The 23,062-nt window shown below is 41.0% G+C and overlaps 1 long non-coding RNA gene across 2 annotated transcripts; it reads left to right on the forward strand.

Moving 5' to 3' along the window:
- The first annotated feature begins 1,562 nt into the window (after nucleotides 1–1,562).
- On the forward strand, nucleotides 1,563–2,967 carry LOC116655653. 2 transcript variants are annotated; one of them, XR_004310719.2, is made up of 3 exons: nucleotides 1,563–2,162; nucleotides 2,227–2,368; nucleotides 2,754–2,967. It is a non-coding gene; the product is annotated as an uncharacterized LOC116655653 (long non-coding RNA). The 2 variants fall into 2 exon arrangements; XR_004310718.1 differs by lacking the exon at nucleotides 2,754–2,967 and having other exon boundaries at nucleotides 2,227–2,448.
- The last annotated feature ends 20,095 nt before the right edge of the window (nucleotides 2,968–23,062 follow it).

Consider the following 23,062-nt stretch of genomic DNA (forward strand, 5'->3'; position numbering starts at 1 on the left):
TAAACAGGTTCGAAGATTCCTTGGAATGACCGGATGGTATCATAAGTTCATTAAGGATTATTCCGCTATTACTTCCCCGTTGACAGACACCTTGAAAACCAATCGGAAGTTTGAGTGGACAAGTGAAGCCCAGGGGGCTTTTGAGTCCATAAAGGCAAGCATGTGTGCAGCCCCAGTACTGCACAGTCCCAATTTTTCGCTCCCGTTCTCACTTCATTGCGACGCAAGCCACACAGGAGTAGGTGCAGTCTTAATGCAAGTGAAGTGGAAGTGAAGCAAGTGTAATGGCTTATGGCCCAGGCAGATCTAAGCTCGCGTCTCGCCCGTTGGTCTCTTAAGCTTCAAGGATTCCAATTCAAGATACTTCATCGAAAAGGTACTCACAACGTAGTCCCCGACGCTCTTTCGCGAACCTTTACCGAAGACTTGTCAACCCTTGCTTGTGATAGTCTAATAGTTGACGTCAATTCCACCGAATTCGATTCAACCGAATACGATTCGCTTAGGAGTAAGATCCGCCTTAATAGCTCTTCCCTACCGGATCTCAAAATTCAAGGTAAACATATATACCGACGCTCCGAACATGCAGAGGATACCAAAATTTCCGATGACCAATGCTGGAAACTTTGGGTTCCACGCCCACTCGTACCGAATGCCATTAAGACTGCTCATGGAGACCCATTGCATGCCCACGGAGGTATAAACAAAACCATAGAAAGGCTCCGACGTTATTATTTCTGGCCTAACATGGTTAACGACATAAAAACTTTCATCAATAGTTGTGATATTTGTAAGGCCACGAAACACCCTAATCGATCGTTTAAACCTCCTATGGGAAACACTGGAATACCCCAGCGTTTCTTTCAGAAGATATTTATTGACTTTTTAGGACCCTATCCACGCAGTAAATCGGGAAATGTAGGTATATTTGTGGTGCTCGACCATCTCACTAAGTTTCCCTTTTTGAAACCAGTCCGCAAGTTTACCGCCGACTCGATTGTGCGATATTTGGAAGAAGATCTTTTTCATTGTTTTGGGGTTCCAGAATATGTGGTTTCTGATAATGGAGTTTAGTTTAAATCGCAAACTTTTAATTGCTTGTTAAACAAATATAATATCAGACATACATATACGGCCTTTTATTCCCCACAGGCAAACGCGTCGGAAAGAGTGAATAGATCAGTTCTTTCAGCCATAAAGGCTTACATAAACCCAAATCAGAGTAACTGGGACGAAAACCTTAGTAGCATCAACTGCGCTCTACGATCGGGAGTTCATCTGGCCATAAACACTAGCCCATATAAGCTAACTTTTGGTCAACATATGGTCACGAATGGCGAAACTTTTCAACTACTACGAGATTTAGGTATGCTAGAAGATCGAAGTGTCCAATTTAATAAGGAAGACTCCCTAGACATTTTACGCAGCAAAGCCCAGAAAACCATGATAGCCCAACGCAATCGGAATGAAAAGTTCTACAACACACGCACAAGGGACGTTTCTTTTAAAGTAGGTCAAGAAATTTTCCGACGCAATTTCCAACAAAGCAATTTTGCAAAAGGGTTTAGCTCCAAGCTGGCTCCCAATTTCCTTAAAGCGCGAGTGCGAAGGAAGTTAGGGAAGGTATATTACGAGCTAGAAGATCTACAAGGCCGCCTGATCGGAAATTTCCATGCCAAAGATATTAAGCCATAAGCGTAGACAACAAGCGGGAATCTTCCTTGTGTTGTTCCACCCCAAGTTAGATTTTAGTGGGGGGGAAAATGTAATGCGCTTGTTGTAACTTAACAACAAACCAAATGCCTAAAAGTAAACCTCATTTAGTTAAGCTTGGAATAACCGAAAATACAAAACAAAAAACAAAAAGCTTGGTTAAGCTTAAAGTTTCTTATCTATTGATAATCAATTATCTACCCAGAATTGAGCATTTAAGTATCGGTCTAAGCATAGAATAAGCAGCGGCCAACTTCTTTTCTCTTGTGGCTGCTAAGATAAGCGCATCGCTCGCGGTTAAACTCCAGTATATATTTAACCCCCGGAAAAAAAAAAAAAGACACGTGGTGTTGAATTTCCACATAAGTTTCCCAAAACTAAACGCAGAGGGAAGTGAGCAGCGCTCAGTGTATTAAAAGTGAATTACATTTTTGCGGTGCCAATTCAAGGTAAATAAAACCTTTGTTTTCGGCCTCACGCGTTTTTTTTTTTAATTCGACTTATTTTTTTTAGGTCGAATTGGCACCCAGTAAGAACCCATTTGTGTATTGTTCTTACATTGGGAATAAGTTTACAATCCCCCAAGCAGCAGTTTACCCTAAGAAGGGCTTCCAGCGCCACGCCGCGGGATCTGATGGATTTATTATAAATTAGTGTGAGAGACACAATTTTCTTTTGGGATTAAGGTGCATGTGCAATAATTTTCCCTCATTAATTAAAACCCGCCAATGGCCAGCATATGCACCCGAATTATTCTCATCCAATGACGTCACTCATCGCCCAAGACAGTTACGCTTGTCCCGTATTGGTTTCCGGAATTATTAATTTGATTTAGTTATTTTTATTTTGGTAGTATTTAGTTTTTTTTTGGAGCTTGGCGTTTAATAATGTAAGAAAATAACGTTTCCAGTTCCCTTAATTTTGTATTTCTTTTTTATTACTTAAATACTAAAACTGAACGGTATGGAAATATTAATTAATTTGGTGAATATATATATATATACATACATAAAAATAACCTCTATGCCCCAAAATTATAGATTCATCGCTCAACCCGACAAAAGATCTTTTGGACGTGGATATTAAACTCGATGTAAGTGAAAAAAAAAACTCATTACCCCAAATTAAATATTGTTGGTGGTTAGGCTGATTTTTCTCAGTGTAATAAAAGCTTTACCTGAAAGATTTTTATCTCCCATACGGTAAAATCGAACCACGCGGTTGCAATTAAATACCGAAAAACGGTACACTGAAAGAAAAGAAAGAAAAAATAAAAACGAAAATTTTTCTGGCACGTGCTGGCTAACAGATGATTATATATATATATTTTCCTTTTTTTTATTCCCAATATTTAATAATGGCCTTCCGCAATGACAACAAAGAAAAATTTTCAAAAACATTTCTTTTCTTAAATTAATTAAGAAATATTTAATAAAAATTAATGGAATCTTGGAACATTATTTTTAATACTCTTGCCGTGTTCCAACATAAAAAAAAAAAAACAAAAACAAAAAAAAACCTTGCTAAAGTTAATCATAAACCCTTGCTATCAAATTTGAATAGGAAATGAATAAGTTACTATGGAGACATTTTACGATATACATTTAGGAAATAATATTAGAGAACACCCGCTATGGAAGACAAGATTCTCTTCATAAACATGATTCTTGTTATTAATTTTATATAGACATATATAATATTATTGCCTATTAATGCGACTTACTATTTCTTATACCAACTTATAAAGATATAAATTCTAAGATAATTTGTTTTCTCGATTATAACCTATCTAATAGATACATTTAATTATATACTTGATTTAAATTTCCTTCTTTTGCCTTATGCAACTTAATAACCATGAATAAATTTTATAACGTTTAAAAATGAATTGCTAATCTATTATCTAGAGGAGTCATGCAGAATGAAGATGGCAGGTGAAATTAAATAGCCGGATTTTCTTTGGGATCATCAAAAATTATTTCGCGGACTTGGTGATCATGGAAGGGTGGGCAACGGCTGTGGCAAAACATCCGCTCAGCTTTACATCGGCTGCTGCAACTCCACCAGCGCAGTCGCAACGGCCTTAATTACTCTGAATGTCGAAAGCAATGCAAGAATCCTTTTTATTCCCTTTCCCGATATTTCCTTCAGTACGTACTAGCCCCCGCACGCGAATATCTTTTAAATAATCGATTGATAACTGCGACCCTAGGGATCCACTCCCTTCTACCGACCAAAAAGCCGGAACCAGCGCGTGCAACCTCCTTGCAGCTACACAACCATCTGCCCGCTTACATGGTTACATGTTACACGTGCGGTCTTGCCTTCGTGAGCCTGCCATGAAGATTTTGCAACCGCCAGCTGTTGCTAGCAGCATCATAATCCAAGTGTTCTTGCAAAAAGTTGAAGATGCCACAAAGTCTAAGTGGAAATGCAGGCTAAGGTCTTAGCTAATGCTAAGGTCCTTATTCTTATCTGGATTTTTTAAAGTTTTACTAATAGACATTAATTAAGCAATTAAAGAGAGCTCTTTAATCATTAAATATTATATTTTCTTCGTTTCCCTGGTAAGAAGGTTGAAGGAACCTTAATATTAAAATGAAAAATATTAATAAAACAAGAAAGGAAAGCTAACTTCGGGTGGAGCCGAAGTTGATATACCCTTGCAGTTAAGGTTGTTCCATTTCCATTCGTTCAGTTATATTATGAAATTTTGCAGATGGGATTATATTGCCTAAAATGGAATCCGTAGAAGGTCCCATCATTCTAGCTCAAAAAACACCAACGTTATGCCTATTCCGATCGTTCAGTTATATGGCAGCTATAGCATGTAGTCGGCCGATCCTTATGAAATTTGTCAAATCGGATTATTTTGCACAAAATGAAATCTGTACCAAGGCCCATCTTTCTAACTTAAAAAATAACACCAAATTTATGACAATTCGATCGTTCTATGAAAGATAAATGATATAATCACCCGTTCCTTAAGAAATTTTATTTACATTTTTTAAATATAACATGTGTGGAAAGTCCCGACCATCTAATTTAAAAAATAACAAGAAAAGAAAGCTAACTTCGGGCGAAGTTTGTTCCACTTCCGATCGTTCAGTATATGGCGGCTATTAGATATAGTTGGCCGATCCCTATGAAATTTGGCAAATAAGATTATTTTCAAAATGGAATCCGTACCAAGTCCCATCTTTCTAACTTAAGAAACATCAAAGTTATGCCAATTCCGATCGTTCTATGACAGATATAGGATATAGTCGGCCGATCCTTATAAAATTTTGTCCATCAGATATTTTGGACAAATATAACATGTGCGGAAAGTCCCAACCCTCCAACTTAATAAACACCAAAGATATGCCAATTCCGATCGTTTTATGACAGCTATAGGATATAGTCGACCGATCCCGGCCGCAAGAAAAAGAAGGATGTGTGCAAAGTTTCAACTCGATAGCTTTAAAACTGAGAGACTAGTTTGCGTAGAAACCAACAGACAGACAGACAGACGGACATGCTTATATCGACTCAGGTGGTGATCCTGATCAAGATTATATATACTTTATAGGGTCGGAGATGTCTCCTTCACTGCGTTGCACACTTTTGACCAAAATTATAAAACCCTCTGCAAGGCTATAACGAAGTTATGGCATTTCCAATCAATCATATAAGGCGGCACCAAAACCCTTGTAGGTGATCCTACCATCGAAATACATTTTTGTTTCCCGGCTTGCCCTTGATACTTTTGAGATTGATACCTCGGCTTACATCAAAGCCAAAACAAAAGCCGACATAAAGGTAGTGGATATTACAAAATTTAAATACTCATACACCAGGCACACGTCATCTTTCAAAATACGCGTGGCCGAGCAGATGTTCAATACTTTTTGTTCTATCAGTTTTAGGCTATCAGGTTTTGTTCAAGAACATCAGCAAAGTTCGGTGAAGAAAAAATTACCAAACCTGGGGGAGTGAAGCTCCTCTTTGTTAGAGCCAATGACTAACCATCCACCTCGTCTTCCTCAGCTGCATACTGGCAACATTTGTCAATTATCGTTTCTATTCGTTTCTAATCCAGTAGCGTAGATAGGGGGGGATCAGGGAGATCAATCCCCCCCCTTGGGTCTGAGAATTATAAGCTGATATAATCTCAAAATTGAAAAAGAAAAATTTTTACGCGATGACTGTGCAGTACAGCATTATTATCGCAGTGTAAAATAAAACAAAAAAACAGGATATTATTCTGAGTCTGATGGGATACCTGATGGGAGTACACTTTCCTGAACTTTGCTACTTTCTAATTCAAGGTCTAATCTTGAGGTTTTAATAGAAACCAATACTTTAATTGGCCCTAAGTCTCCACTTTGATCCTGACTTCCATCTTACCTATTATGTGGAAGGAATCTTACATTATTCTTCTTCTTAAAAAAGGAATGAAAATCCGACGTGGACCGTCGGAGCAACACTCGAAGTAGGTTGGGTAACGCGGGTTCTACTTGTGGTCATTTTCACGGGAGCAACACTCGAAGTAGATTAGATACCGAAGGTCTACTTGTGGTCCGCTTTTCACAGGAGCCACTCGAAGTAGGTTCGATGACAAAAGTTTCACTTGTGGTCCGTTTCCACAGGAGTCGCACGAAGTAGATAATTTTAAAAAAGTCCTACTTGTGGTACGTTTTACACAGGATCACTTGAAGTAGCTTGATTTTAAGTGCCGTAACACTGAGTAACGAACCGATCTCTCTGTATTCGCAACTATATTTATTTCAGAAAAATAATTCCTATATAAGATGCTAAATTATAAATAACTAAGTCTAGGGAAGGTCAATGTTATCTTTTGCTCGCAACAATTGCCGCGGCTAGCTCACAGAGTTTGGGGGACCGTTCCACCGAATTTATATATTCGACGTAATTGCCCGAGCCCGAGGTGCTTCGCTTTGAAAATATCCTTTTTATTTCGATAAAGTTAAAAATGGGTGAATCTCACCGGCAATCTCACCAACCGTTCCGGGTTGGTGCCAATATACACGCCCTCCCAAAGCTTGCACCCAGCAGGACGTGTGGTCTCGGCTCACGGTTCCCTCTGTTTGGACTCACGTGCTCCAGTTGCGGGGCCTTGCCGTTGCCGCTGCTCCGGTCGTTGGCGCCGCTCTTTGCTGCTCCCGTTGTCGCCGCTGCTCTTGACGCTGATCCGGTCACTGCTCCTGTCCCTCATCGTGTCGCTGCTTCTGTCGCTGCTCCTGTCGCTGATTCTGTCGCTGATTCTGTCGCTGATTTCGGTATCCTTAGCTCACTGGGAATGCCCTTTCGCCGTGGCCGGCACCTAATACGTGTTAGCAGACCGATAGTCTCACCTCCCAGGCATACGCCGGGAATGATGTGCTTATCAGTGCCTGGCGGCCGGATCAGGGCCCGAAGGGCCTGCCTACCCCTCAGGACACGCCCCCGGTTGCGTTCGCAGATCCGCAGGAACTATGGCAGACCAGAGGTTTTGGCGTCGCGTCTTCTTTAACTCCAGGTGAGACGCTGCGCCTACGCCCCAGTGCCTGGATCAGGATGCTATTGACTTTACCGTGGTGTCCCTGTTTGGTTTCACTGTTGGGCTTGAGTTCAAGCTGGCTACCCCTCGCTTTACAGGATCACACAAAGATACATGTTTGCGCTTAGTATTTACAAAGTTATAAAACTGCTTCGGATCCGGAGTAAACTGAATCCGGTCGCGGCGAATATAACTTCTATAACATTATATCCTTAGTACTTATATACTTATTATATACTTATATACTTAGACCGAGATACTTAGTATTTTTAATAACTAACTAAACAGCCAGATAATTATCTGGTTCTGCTTATTGGGCAAAAATCCTTTTCAGAGTCTGTGCTGCTGCAATCGCAGTCTTGCTTTCTGCACTTCTGACCTCCGACGTGTACCTAAATTTCGCCACTTTATCCATCAAAATACTTATGTACAATACATTAAACATACCTTTTTTTAAAAAGCGATCCATTTTTATCAGTTTCTTTTGAATTGCCGTCAGTTTGTCAATATTTTCACAAGTGAATGTTGAAATTATTTTCGCGATGTGAAGCGCCAGCTATCGAAGGCACTATCGATAGTGGTTGGGTCACTATAAAACTTGTCTGACACTATCGATTGCGGCTCGTTAGCGGCCAACCATCGATAGTGTCGATAACGCCATCGATAGTTCTCCACCTCTATTAGTAAATGCTGGCTGTCTATATTTCCATAAATAAGATTGTATAGAAACTTGACACCCAGCATCGTTCTACGATAAGAAGGGAGGTAAAGATTTGCATCCCAATTAAGTCCCCTAAGCGCAAAAGTAAGGAAGTTTTTTTGTACAGATTCAATGTGATCTTGGTGTACTCCATATTGAGGACTCCAGACACACGATCCATACTCAAGAATCGGACGGACCAGTGATGAATATAACGTTTTAGTTATGTACGGGTCATTAAGTTCTTTTGACCATCTTTTAATAAAACCAAGCACACCCATAGCTTTATTTACCATGGTAGATATATGGTCGGTAAATTTAAGTCTCAAATCTAAAAGGACACCAAGATCATTAACCTGAGTTAACCTGAGTAACCTGAGAATTTTTCTAAGGCAATCCCAGAGAGATAGTACGAAGCCCGGTGGGGACTAGTACGATAAAAAGACATAAGTTTGCATTTTGATTCATTAAGTATTAAGTCATTAGCTAAACACCATTTTTGAAACTGGAGTCTGTTTTGGGCAGACTCAAACTTATATTGCAGACAAAGCTTAACATCGTCTGCGTAGATTAGTACCAGCGCGTTCGTTAAGGATGGGGCAACTCATTTATAACAAGAAAGGAAAGCTAACTTCGGGCGGAGCCGAAGTTGATATACCCTTGCAGTTCAGTCGCAGTCCACTAGGTGGCGCCACGCATCTTATATTATTAAATATATAGCGGATCGTATATAGTCGGCCGATCCTTATGAAATTTGGCATAATGAATTATTTTGCCCAAAGAGTAATCTGTACCAAGTCCCATCTTTCTAACTTAAAAAACACCAAAGTTATGCCAATTCCGATCGTTCTATGACAGATATAGGATATAGTCGGCCGATCCGTATAAAATTTTGTGCATCAGATATTTTGGACAAATATAACATGTGCGGAAAGTCCCAACCCTCTAACTTAATAAACACCAAAGATATGCCAATTCCGATCGTTTTATGACAGCTATAGGATATAGTCGACCGATCCCGGCCGTTCCGACTTATATACTACCTGCAAAGGAAAGAAGGGTGTGTGCAAAGTTTCAACTCGATAGCTCCAAAACTGAGAGACTAGTTTGCGTAGAAACCGACAGACAGACTGACAGACGGACAGACAGACAGACGGACAGACGGACATGCTTATATCGACTCAGGAGGTGATCCTGATCAAGAATATATATACTTTATAGGGTCGGAGATGTCTCCTTCACTGCGTTGCACACTTTTGACCAAAATTATAATACCCTCTGCAAGGGTATAAAAAGAGTGAATAGTAATGGGCCAAGATGGCTTCCTTGAGGGGCCATCTTCCATTTAAATAGCTGGAGATCCAAGTAATGAGGTCGGTTGAGAATCCCAAAAGATTTGGTTTACTCAACAAGAGTGAGTGATTAACTAAATCAGATGCTTTACTAAAGTCTGTGTAAATAACATCAGTTTGAAGTCCCTTTTTGAAGCCATCTAAAACAAAGGATGTTTACTCCAATAAATTAGGGGTGGTTGAGCGACGCTTAATAAAACCATGCTGACATGGAGAAATTATTGATGAGCATAGGTGTTGCAAATCAGGAGTTATTAATTTTTCGAATAACTTTGGCATCGCTGACAATTTTGAGATGCCTCTGTAGTTGGCAGCATCGGATTTATCCCCTTTTTGTGCAGAGGAATTATGAAAGATTCCTTCCATTTAAAGGGGAAAATAGAAGATTCCCAAGATAAGTTGAAAAGTTTTTGAAGTGGTTTGCACAGAGCCCTAGCACAGTATTTTAGCACACAGCCTGTTACTCCGTCGGGGCCTGGCGAATAAACTGGTTTTACCTTTTGAAGATCCAATAATAAATGTTTTTCAGAAAGAAATGGAACAAATATACGATTAGTTGGTTGAATGTTGTAAGCGTATGGCTGATCTGAAGTTTTAGGAGGTGAATACGTTGTTTGGAAAAATTTGGCCAATAAATCTGCAATGGCCTGATCTGAAGTCGCTGATAAATTTTTATACGTAAGAAGGGAAGGAAAAGATACATGTTTACGCTTCGTGTTTACAAAGTTATAAAACTGCTTTGGATCCTGAAAGAACTGAATCCGACAGCGGCGAATATAAATTTTATAACATTCGGCGTTATGCACGGTGAAATTTAGCCGAGCTATTAAGTATCTTGAAAAATCTATGCTGCTACAGGTTCTTTCATATTTATTTAAAAGCCTGTCTTTATCTGTTTTTAATTTTTTTAGGCATCTTACGGATATTTACACGGCACACTTAAGTCAAAGAATGAATTTAATGTCAAATAAAATTTATCCAGGATGATATTCATTTCAGTGCATGCCAGAATATCGGACCATTCCTTCACTTCATAGCGAACGGTCGTGATTATTTTTTGCGCTGCGATAAATTCTATTTTTGCCAAACGCGAGTTTGAAACCTTAATTTAAGCACTTTGTTTTCATTACTAATATTGTGTCTTAATATTAAAGTTATACCCGTATCGCTACGCGCTTGTGCAGTGCCATATTTGGGTGAGCATTTAATAAAATTAAAAAGTCGCAATCCAAATATAGCTCTGCTTCTTTTTTACTCTCTGCCTTTTTTAATTTTTGCAGTTAATTCTGCTCTTATCTTTTTGCGCGCATTTCTTTACACTTGCGCTCTCCCGTAGCTCTCTCTTTACTAACCCTCTCCTCTAGCTACTCTTTTATTAACCTTTGTTGGTACAGTGGTTGAAGGCTTATTTGTTTAAAATAAAAAAAAAAAAATAATAATATTTAAAAATTATAAATTAATTTTTGCTAATTTTCTAATTAATATTTTAAAATGGAATACAATGTTTTCTGCTCTTTAAAATCGTGCAATAAGCCGATATCTGCGTCCCAGGCCAGCATCTATTGTTGGCTATGCGAAAGTGTCTCACATGCCAAATGTGCTGGCCTTACTGCATCTGTCTCGGATGCCATATCCCGCCGTGTTGGCCTCCATTATTGCTGCAGTGGGTGCCGAGCTGTCCAAGATGAAATGAGATCATTCATGCGACAGACCAAGAGTGGGTTTAAAGATTTGATCGTTGGTTTCCGAAAAATCAACGATCAACTCAGTGCGCTGGATGTTCAATTCAATAGCCTTCAGCTGTTGAATGAATCTCCTAAGCGGAAAAAATCTGCTACTAGGGAATTTGCAGCTCCAGTTATCGCGGAACAGCTGGATCCTCCCGCAATAATGCAGCCGCTCATTTCCCTTGCTACTCCAAGAGCAGGGACGGTTAATGAAAAGTCAGCACCCGAATTTACCGTAGCAGAGCAAAATTTGTCTGCTTTGTCCTCCATGGCACCAGGAATACCCTTGAATTAACCCCCATAGCTTCCACTAGAAATGGTAACCCGCCGCCCGGACCCCCGGAACGGACTGATGCCGCGGTATTACCGACCGTGGCACCAAAACCATTACAGGTAATACCACCTGTTAGACAAATATTTGTCTCACGGCTAGCCCCCGATACCTCGGAGATTGATATCTCGGCTTATATCAAAGCCAAAACCAAGGCCGTTATTAGAGTGGAAGACATTAGGAAATTTAAATACTCCTACTCGAGGCGCATGTCATTCTTCATGATACGTGTGCCAGTGCCGATGTTTGTGACAATATGTTCGCCTGGCTTCTGGCCAGAGGACATATTTGTACAAAAGCATCAGACGAGTAAGGTAAAGAAAAAAAATTCGAAGCCTGCTGGAGTCAAGCTCCCAACATCTGTCCAATCCGACGCTTCAAAAAACTAACACGTTCTATCAATCTTACCTATCAAGCTCCCTAGACTTTATTCTGATAGTCTTTCCTTTGCGTCCCATATTATAGTCTTTACTGAAACTTGGTTAAAGCCGGAGATCTTTTGCTCCGAAGTTTTTTCAAGTAGGTACACCACTTTTAGACGTGACCGACCTCTGCGAAGAGGAGGAGGAGTCTTAATTTCTATTGACTCCAATTTCGATTCTGAAGAGGTAAAGTTACCAGAGATTGGTGATTTCGAATTTATTTGCGTTAAAGTCATATTGTCTGCTCAATTATTGTTTATTACATGTTCTTACATTCCACCATCTTCCGAGCCGCCTACATACTGGCATCACTTGTCGGCTATACAGGCTGTTACCAATCTTATGTCAGATATTGACCTTCTGATAGTTCTTGGCGACTTTAATTTACCAGAACTCAATTGGTCAATTACTGAAAATTTAACTTTCTTATCACTTTCCACCCATCACGATTTCACGGCGGGCATCTTTGACTTGTCCCTAGGCCAGATCAACCATGTTAGAAATTCGTTAGGTCGGCTTCTTGACTTATGTTTTGTATCTGATCCAGATAGTACCACACTTTCCAGAGCGTTGCCCCTCTCAACCCCTGAAGATCCATACCTCCCAACGCTTGAAGTTTCAATTGAAACCAATTCTGGTGTCAATCAGAAGCCTTCCTGCGTATCGAAGAAGATTCGTTGTTTTCGTAAGGCTGATTTTCGTAAACTTAATTTATTAATTGATACTTTTGACTGGTCCGATATTCTGGCATGCACTGATATAAATATCATCCTAGATAAATTTTATATGACATTAAATTCATTTTTTTACTTAAGCGTGCCGTGGAAATATCCGTCCGCTACAAAAAATCCCCCTTGGTTTACAAGGTGCCTAACAAAATTAAAAACATATAAAGACTGGCTTTTAAATAAATATGAAAGAACCTGTAGCAGCATAGATTTCTCAAGATACTTAATAGCTCAGCTAAATTTCACCGTGCATAACGCTGAATGTTATAAAAATTATATTCGCCGCTGTCAGTTCACTCAGGATCCAAAGCAGTTTTATAACTTTGTAAACACGAAGCGTAAACATGTATCTTTTCCTTCCCTACTTACGTATCAAAATTTATCAGCGACTTCGGATCAGGCCATTGCGGATTTATTCGGAAAATTTTTCCAAACAACGTATTTACCTCCTAAAACTTCAGATCAGCCATACGCTTACAACATTCAACCAACTAATAGTATATTTGTTCCATTTCTTTCTGAAAACAATATACTATTGGATCTTCAAAAGGTAAAACTAGTTTATTCGCCAGGCCCCGACGGAGTACCAGCCTGTGTGCTAAAATACTGTGCTAGGGCTCTGTGCAAACCTCTTCAAAAACTATTTAACTTATCTTTGGAATCTTCGATTTTCCCCTTTAAATGGAAGGAATCTTTCATAATTCCTTTGCACAAAAAGGGGATAAATCCGATGCTGCCAACTACAGAGGCATCTCAAAATTGTCAGCGATTCCAAAGTTATTCGAAAAATTAATAACTCCTGATTTGCAACACCTATGCTTATCAATAATTTCTCCATGTCAGCATGGTTTCATTAAGCGTCGCTCTACCACGACTAATTTATTGGAGTTGACATCCTTTGTTTTAGATGGCTTTCAAAAGGGACTTCAAACTGATGTTATTTACACAGACTTTAGTAAAGCATTTGATTCAGTTAATCACTCACTCTTTTTGAGTAAACTAAATCTTTTGGGATTCTCAACCGACCTCATTACGTGGATCTCCAGCTATTTAAATGGAAGAACACAGAGAGTCTTATTTAAAAATCAATACTCCCGCTTAGTCCGTGCCACATCTGGTGTCCCTCAAGGAAGCCATCTTGGCCCATTACTATTCACTCTTTTTATAAATGACTTGCCCCCATCCATAACGAACGCGCTGGTACTAATCTACGCAGACGATGTTAAGCTTTGTCTGCAATATAAGTTCCCGTCTGCCCAAAACAGACTCCAGTCGGATCTTGACAATTTTCAAAAATGGTGTTTAGCTAATGACTTAATACTTAACGGATCAAAATGCAAACTTATGTCTTTTTATCGTACTAGTCCTCACCAGGCTTCGTACAATCTCTCTGGGATTGCCTTAGAAATATTAACTTAGGTTAATGATCTTGCTGTCCTCTTAGACATAAAACTTAAATTTTCCGACCATATTTCTTCAATGGTTAATAAGGCTAAAGGTGTTGTCGGTTTTATTAAAAGATGGGCTAAGGAATTTAACGACCCTTACATTACTAAAAGCTTATTTATATCCTTGGTCCGCCCGATACTGGAGTACAGTTCATGTGTCTGGTGGCCCCAATACGGTGTTCATCAAGACCGCATAGAATCCGTACAAAAAAACTTCTTATTATTTGCTCTTAGGGGACTTAACTGGGACGCAAATCTTCACCTACCTTCGTATAATAGTAGACTCCTACTAATAAACTTACCCTCCTTAAAAAATCGTAGAACAATGCTGGGTGTCGTTTTCCTACACAACCTTATTAATGGTGATGTAGATAGCCAGCACTTACTAACACGCTTACAGTTTAACATTCCGAATAGAAGGACCAGAAACTTTAGTCCTTTATTCTTAAGCCATTGTAGATCGACATATGCACAGCATGATCCCCTTAGGATTTTATGTTCGAACTACAATGGTCTGTATAATATTATTTCTCTTTCTTCCCTGTCAAATTTGAAAACCACCATTTTAAATTACCTACAAGAACATACTAATTCTTCCTCGTTTTCTTTATAATCCTTCTATTTAAACTTATATACTATACTCATTATACTAACTCGAATTTATTCCCGCGATTCGAGCCGTACGTTATGCGGCAGGCGCCCCTCGGTCGGTTGGGCGGGAGGTGGGCTATACGTATGCAGTGGGAACCGCGCGAAAAAAAAAAAAAAATTCAAATACGAAAATCAGCCTTACGAAAACAACGAATCTTGGGGCTGTACGTATGCAGTGGGAACCGCGCGAAAAAAAAAAAAAAAAATTCAAAAGGATCGATTAACAAATTAGGTTTACAAAATCAGCCTTACGAAAACAACGACTCTTCTTCGATACGCAGGAAGGCTTCTGATTGGCACCAGAATTGGTTTCAATTGAAACTTCAAGCGTAGGGTGGTATGGATCCTCAGGGGTTGAGAGAGGCAAAGCTTTGGAAAGTGTGGTACTGCATCAGATACAAAACATACGTCAAGAAGCCGACCTAACGAATTTCTAACATGGTTGATCTGGCCTACGGACAAGTCAAAGATGCCTGCCGTGAAATCATGATGGATGGAAAGTGATAAGAAAGTTCCATTTTCAGTAATTGACCAATTGAGTTCTGGTACATTAAAGTCGCCAAGAACTACCAGAAGGTCAATATCTGACATAAGATTGGTAACACACTGTATAGCCGTCAAGTGATGCCAGATGGTGGAATGTAAGAACATGTAATAAACAAAGATTGAGCAGACAATATGACTTTAACTGATCCCCAACCGATGAGACGAATGAGTAGTGGACTAAAGAGTTATATGTTCTTGTCAGTTTCGCTGTCTAATAGGTACTAAGAAAATTTACATTTGTGGAACTTAACGATAGGTGTGTGTGTGCATACATGTTGAGGATTGTAAAGCTAGTAGGTATAGAAAATAAAAGGATGACAATATGGGCTAACTTATAAACTATGTATCGATAGTTCCTAAACATCCCGGGCCACCCTGAAACACGGTTTCTGAACTGGGTAGTTCTCAATTTTAGTTATTGGCCGGGTCACTTCTCCTGCTGCCGTCTTGATCCTGACTGCTCGAACCATATTGTCCTTTCCTGGAATGTGTCGATCACCTTCGCTAGATGCCGTGATGATGGTGGTGTGTTGGACTCCTTGACGAGCACAACGCTGCCGATCGAAATGTTAGGGGTTGTTGTGGTCCACTTAGGACGCTGCTGTAGACTTGTCAAATACTCCTGGTGCCATTGCTTCCAGAAGCCTTGGTACATAGATTGGATACTGGCCAAGATAAGCCTCCGGTATTGTTGTGAATGTTCTTCCGATAAGAAAATGGGCTGGTGATAGATAGCTGTCATCTGTATCTGATGTGTAGCATAGGGGTCGTGAGTTGACAACAGCACTAATTTGCGCAAGCAAAGTGCGCATTTGTTCATATGTCAGGGTGGTGTTTCCAATGACTCGTCGAAGATGCAGCTTTACGCATCGAACTGTAGAATCCCATTTTCCTCCCCAATGCGGAGCACGTGGTGGGATGAATGTCCATTGAATCCCTTCGTCTGCAAGGGTGTTCACGATTTGATCTTTGTGTTGAGATTAACTTAAGAGTTGCTGCATTTCATCGAGGGATCGCTTCGCTCCGATCAAATTTGTACCATTGTCGGTGCACATGCGGTTGTATTTGCCTCGCGTCCTTTAGAAGAATGGGTCCGGGCAAATGGGCATCCGGTATTTACGAAAGGAAGTGCTTGCGTTATACGTACGCTCGGTAGATCTGCCATACGTTGATGCATTGTGTTGTACCTTTGCCGAAAGAAAGCCAGGTCGTTGTGCGTGATTTTGCGTATTAAATTTCGTGCGCCGAAAATCCAATAACTTTGTCGAACCATGACGAAGAGAGATGAGACTCCAGGATGTAAATTGAAACGATGCTCATGTTCAATGATCAAATATGTGATCCGATGATTCTTTGGAAGCAAAATAGGATGCTTTGCCTCTTCTGACAACTGTGAATGTTGGATTCGTCCACCCACTCTTAGCAGGTTGTCCTTGTCGATGATAGGTGAGAGCTTGACCAATTGAGATTGGTTCCCTAGAACCTTGTTAGCGCGTAATAACTGGAACTCCTTTTTAAAACCAGCTTGAACGTGTTGCAACTATCGAATCCTTGCTGCCTTGATCTCATCGAATGTTAGAGAATTCGATGTTTGTTTCGAAGATGGGTGCTTTATGTGATGAATGAAGCGCAAAACGTAACCAAGTGTGTGTATAAGCTTCAGCCAAGACGAGTTGCGATTGAGAAGCTTATCCAATGGGTTGTCCGTCGTGACAGTCATCTGTGAAGCTAGGCAGGTAGTTTTGACTTCGTCTTATATGCGTTTGTCTGAAAGAGAAGTACTGTTGTGAGTATTGTTCAATTTCACCAAGAATGGATCCTTGTCCCTCAGCCATGAAGGACCCTTCCACCATAATTGGAAACCAATGAACTCGGATACTCCCAAGCCACGGGATGCGCAATCCGCTGGGTTCGATTATGAGTCTACATGCCGCCATGCATGCTTCGGAATGGTTTCGAGGATCTCAGATGTGCGGTTCCCAACAATCGTCTTGAATTGGGCTTGTGAATTCGATAGCCATGACAGGACTATCGTCGAATCACTCCATGCGTAGATCGTTATGCCGTTGTTCATTAGTCCAGCTTTTATGGATTGCAGAAGTTGACTCAATAGAAGTGCGCCACATAGTTCCAGGCGCGGCAAAGACTGCTGCTTCAAAGGTGCTACTCTTGTTTTGGCTGCAAGTACGGCGACCGAAATGGTTCCATCGTCGTTAACCATTCGGCTAGGATCTTTCGATAGGCTTACATTGTACGACAATGTGTCCTCTCCAGGGTGCCAATGCAGCCCCAGAACTTTGACTGATGATTGTGAGGAATCCGTGTTATCCTCCGATTCGATGCATTTGGTATTCGATACCCATTTCCCGAGCTCTAGGTTAGCACAGGACATCAGTTGGACGAGTTCGTCCCTGTTGCGTAGCAGCTTATCCTCACTATTTGCTCCTATTTGATTCTCAACCGACCTCATTACGTGGATCTCCAGCTATTTAAATGGAAGAACACAGAGAGTCTTATTTAAAAATCAATACTCCCGCTTAGTCCGTGCCACATCTGGTGTCCCTCAAGGAAGCCATCTTGGCCCATTACTATTCACTCTTTTTATAAATGATTTGCCCCCATCCATAACGAACACGCTGGTACTAATCTACGCAGACGATGTTAAGCTTTGTCTGCAATATAAGTTCCCGTCTGCCCAAAACAGACTCCAGTCGGATCTTGACAATTTTCAAAAATGGTGTTTAGCTAATGACTTAATACTTAACGGATCAAAATGCAAACTTATGTCTTTTTATCGTACTAGTCCTCACCAGGCTTCGTACAATCTCTCTGGGATTGCCTTAGAAATATTAACTTAGGTTAATGATCTTGGTGTCCTCTTAGACATAAAACTTAAATTTTCCGACCATATTTCTTCAATGGTTAATAATGCTAAAGGTGTTGTCGGTTTTATTAAAAGATGGGCTAAGGAATTTAACGACCCTTACATTACTAAAAGCTTATTTATATCCTTGGTCCGCCCGATACTGGAGTACGGTTCATGTGTCTGGTGTCCCCAATACGGTGTTCATCAAGACCGCATAGAATCCGTACAAAAAAACTTCTTATTATTTGCTCTTAGGGGACTTAACTGGGACGCAAATCTTCACCTACCTTCGTATAATAGTAGACTCCTACTAATAAACTTACCCTCCTTAAAAAATCGTAGAACAATGCTGGGTGTCGTTTTCCTACACAACCTTATTAATGGTGATGTAGATAGCCAGCACTTACTAACACGCTTACAGTTTAACATTCCGAATAGAAGGACCAGAAACTTTAGTCCTTTATTCTTAAGCCATTGTAGATCGACATATGCACAGCATGATCCCCTTAGGATTTTATGTTCGAACTACAATGGTCTGTATAATATTATTTCTCTTTCTTCCCTGTCAAATTTGAAAACCACCATTTTAAATTACCTACAAGAACATACTAATTCTTCCTCGTTTTCTTTATAATCCTTCTATTTAAACTTATATACTATACTCATTATACTAACTCGAATTTATTCCCGCGATTCGAGCCGTACGTTATGCGGCAGGCGCCCCTCGGTCGGTTGGGCGGGAGGTGGGCTATACGTATGCAGTGGGAACCGCGCGAAAAAAAAAAAAAAATTCAAATACGAAAATCAGCCTTACGAAAACAACGAATCTTGGGGCTGTACGTATGCAGTGGGAACCGCGCGAAAAAAAAAAAAAAATTTAAAAGGATCGATTAACAAATTAGGTTTACGAAAATCAGCCTTACGAAAACAACGACTCTTCTTCGATACGCAGGAAGGCTTCTGATTGGCACCAGAATTGGTATCAATTGAAACTTCAAGCGTAGGGTGGTATGGATCCTCAGGGGTTGAGAGAGGCAAAGCTTTGGAAAGTGTGGTACTGCATCAGATACAAAACATACGTCAAGAAGCCGACCTAACGAATTTCTAACATGGTTGATCTGGCCTAGGGACAAGTCAAAGATGCCTGCCGTGAAATCATGATGGATGGAAAGTGATAAGAAAGTTCCATTTTCAGTAATTGACCAATTGAGTTCTGGTACATTAAAGTCGCCAAGAACTACCAGAAGGTCAATATCTGACATAAGATTGGTAACACACTGTATAGCCGTCAAGTGATGCCAGATGGTGGAATGTAAGAACATGTAATAAACAAAGATTGAGCAGACAATATGACTTTAACTGATCCCCAACCGATGAGACGAATGAGTAGTGGACTAAAGAGTTATATGTTCTTGTCAGTTTCGCTGTCTAATAGGTACTAAGAAAATTTACATTTGTGGAACTTAACGATAGGTGTGTGTGTGCATACATGTTGTGGATTGTAAAGCTACTAGTAGGTATAGAAAATAAAAGGATGACAATATGGGCTAACTTATAAACTATGTATCGATAGTTCCTAAACATCCCGGGCCACCCTGAAACACGGTTTCTGAACTGGGTAGTTCCCAATTTTAGTTATTGGCCGGGTCACTTCTCCTGCTGCCGTCTTGATCCTGACTGCTCGAACCATATTGTCCTTTCCTGGAATGTGTCGATCACCTTCGCTAGATGCCGTGATGATGGTGGTGTGTTGGACTCCTTGACGAGCACAACGCTGCCGATACGAAATGTTAGGGGTTGTTGTGGTCCACTTAGGACGCTGCTGTAGACTTGTCAAATACTCCTGGTGCCATTGCTTCCAGAAGCCTTGGTACATAGATTGGATACTGGCCAAGATCCGCCTCCGGTATTGTTGTGAATGTTCTTCCGATAAGAAAATGGGCTGGTGATAGATAGCTGTCATCTGTATCTGATGTGTAGCATAGGGGTCGTGAGTTGACGACAGCACTAATTTGCGCAAGCAAAGTGCGAATTTGTTCATATGTCAGGGTGGTGTTTCCAATGACTCGTCGAAGATGCAGCTTTACGCATCGAACTGTAGATTCCCATTTTCCTCCCCAATGCGGAGCACGTGGTGGGATGAATGTCCATTGAATCCCTTCGTCTGCAAGGGTGTTCACGATTTGATCTTTGTGTTGAGATTAACTTAAGAGTTGCTGCATTTCATCGAGGGATCGCTTCGCTCCGATCAAATTTGTACCATTGTCGGTGCACATGCGGTTGTATTTGCCTCGCGTCCTTTAGAAGAATGGGTCCGGGCAAATGGGCATCCGGTATTTACGAAAGGAAGTGCTTGCGTTATACGTACGCTCGGTAGATCTGCCATACGTTGATGCATTGATCCTTCTATTTATTCCCGCGATTCGAGCCGTACGTTATGCGGCAGGCGCCCCTCGGTCGGTTGGGCGGAGGTGGGCTGTACGTATGCAGTGGGAACCGCGCGAAAAAAAACAAAAAAATTCAAAAGGATCGATTAACAAATTAGGTTTACGAAAATCAGCCTTACGAAAACAACGACTCTTCTTCGATACGCCGGAAGGCTTCTGATTGGCACCAGAATTGGTATCAATTGAAACTTCAAGCGTAGGGTGGTATGGATCCTCAGTGGTTGAGAGAGGCAAAGCTTTGGAAAGTGTGGTACTGCATCAGATACAAAACATACGTCAAGAAGCCGACCTAACGAATTTCTAACATGGTTGATCTGGCCTACGGACAAGTCAAAGATGCCTGCCGTGAAATCATGATGGATGGAAAGTGATAAGAAAGTTCCATTTTCAGTAATTGACCAATTGAGTTCTGGTACATTAAAGTCGCCAAGAACTACCAGAAGGTCAATATCTGACATAAGATTGGTAACACACTGTATAGCCGTCAAGTGATGCCAGATGGTGGAATGTAAGAACATGTAATAAACAAAGATTGAGCAGACAATATGACTTTAACTGATCCCCAACCGATGAGACGAATGAGTAGTGGACTAAAGAGTTATATGTTCTTGTCAGTTTCGCTGTCTAATAGGTACTAAGAAAATTTACATTTGTGGAACTTAACGATAGGTGTGTGTGTGCATACATGTTGTGGATTGTAAAGCTACTAGTAGGTATAGAAAATAAAAGGATGACAATATGGGCTAACTTATAAACTATGTATCGATAGTTCCTAAACATCCCGGGCCACCCTGAAACACGGTTTCTGAACTGGGTAGTTCTCAATTTTAGTTATTGGCCGGGTCACTTCTCCTGCTGCCGTCTTGATCCTGACTGCTCGAACCATATTGTCCTTTCCTGGAATGTGTCGATCACCTTCGCTAGATGCCGTGATGATGGTAGTGTGTTGGACTCCTTGACGAGCACAACGCTGCCGATCGAAATGTTAGGGGTTGTTGTGGTCCACTTAGGACGCTGCTGTAGACTTGTCAAATACTCCTGGTGCCATTGCTTCCAGAAGCCTTGGTACATAGATTGGATACTGGCCAAGATCCGCCTCCGGTATTGTTGTGAATGTTCTTCCGATAAGAAAATGGGCTGGTGATAGATAGCTGTCATCTGTATCTGATGTGTAGCATAGGGGTCGTGAGTTGACGACAGCACTAATTTGCGCAAGCAAAGTGCGCATTTGTTCATATGTCAGGGTGGTGTTTCCAATGACTCGTCGAAGATGCAGCTTTACGCATCGAACTGTAGATTCCCATTTTCCTCCCCAATGCGGAGCACGTGGTGGGATGAATGTCCATTGAATCCCTTCGTCTGCAAGGGTGTTCACGATTTGATCTTTGTGTTGAGATTAACTTAAGAGTTGCTGCATTTCATCGAGGGATCGCTTCGCTCCGATCAAATTTGTACCATTGTCGGTGCACATGCGGTTGTATTTGCCTCGCGTCCTTTAGAAGAATGGGTCCGGGCAAATGGGCATCCGGTATTTACGAAAGGAAGTGCTTGCGTTATACGTACGCTCGGTAGATCTGCCATACGTTGATGCATTGTGTTGTACCTTTGCCGAAAGAAAGCCAGGCAGTTGTGCGTGATTTTGCGTATTAAATTTCGTGCGCCGAAAATCCAATACCTTTGTCGAACCATGACGAATAGAGATGAGACTCCATGCCATGAAGCCATGAAGGACCCTTCCACCATAATTGGAAACCAATGAACTCGGATACTCCCAAGCCACGGGATGCGCAATCCGCTGGGTTCGATTATGAGTCTACATGCCGCCATGCATGCTTCGGAATGGTTTCGAGGATCTCAGATGTGCGGTTCCCAACAATCGTCTTGAATTGGGCTTGTGAATTCGATAGCCATGACAGGACTATCGTCGAATCACTCCATGCGTAGATCGTTACGCCGTTGTTCATTAGTCCAGCTTTTATGGATTGCAGAAGTTGACTCAATAGAAGTGCGCCACATAGTTCCAGGCGCGGCAAAGACTGCTGCTTCAAAGGTGCTACTCTTGTTTTGGCTGCAAGTACGGCGACCGAAATGGTTCCATTGTCGTTAACCATTCGGCTAGGATCTTTCGATAGGCTTACATTGTACGACAATGTGTCCTCTCCAGGGTGCCAATGCAGCCCCAGAACTTTGACTGATGATTGTGAGGAATCCGTGTTATCCTCCGATTCGATGCGTTTGGTATTCGATACCCATTTCCCGAGCTCTAGGTTAGCACAGGACATCAGTTGGACGAGTTCGTCCCTGTTGCGTAGCAGCTTATCCTCACTATTTACTCCAGTGAGAACGTCATCGACATAGAAATCTTCCAACACGATTTTTGCTGCGTTCGGAAACTTGTGCTTATGGTCAGCAGCTAGTTGCTCTAACTCTAACTGCTAGAAATGGTGCGCATGATGTTCCATACATCACCGTGCATAGTTGGAAGTGCTTGATAGGATCTGACGGATCCTCTCTCCATATGATTCTCTGATAGTCTCTATGTTTTTCGCTGACCGCTGAAAAGACGTACTTGTACATACGGAATCGCAA

The sequence above is a fragment of the Drosophila ananassae genome (assembly GCF_017639315.1).
Source record: "Drosophila ananassae strain 14024-0371.13 chromosome Y unlocalized genomic scaffold, ASM1763931v2 tig00000095, whole genome shotgun sequence".
NCBI lineage: Eukaryota > Metazoa > Arthropoda > Insecta > Diptera > Drosophilidae > Drosophila > Drosophila ananassae.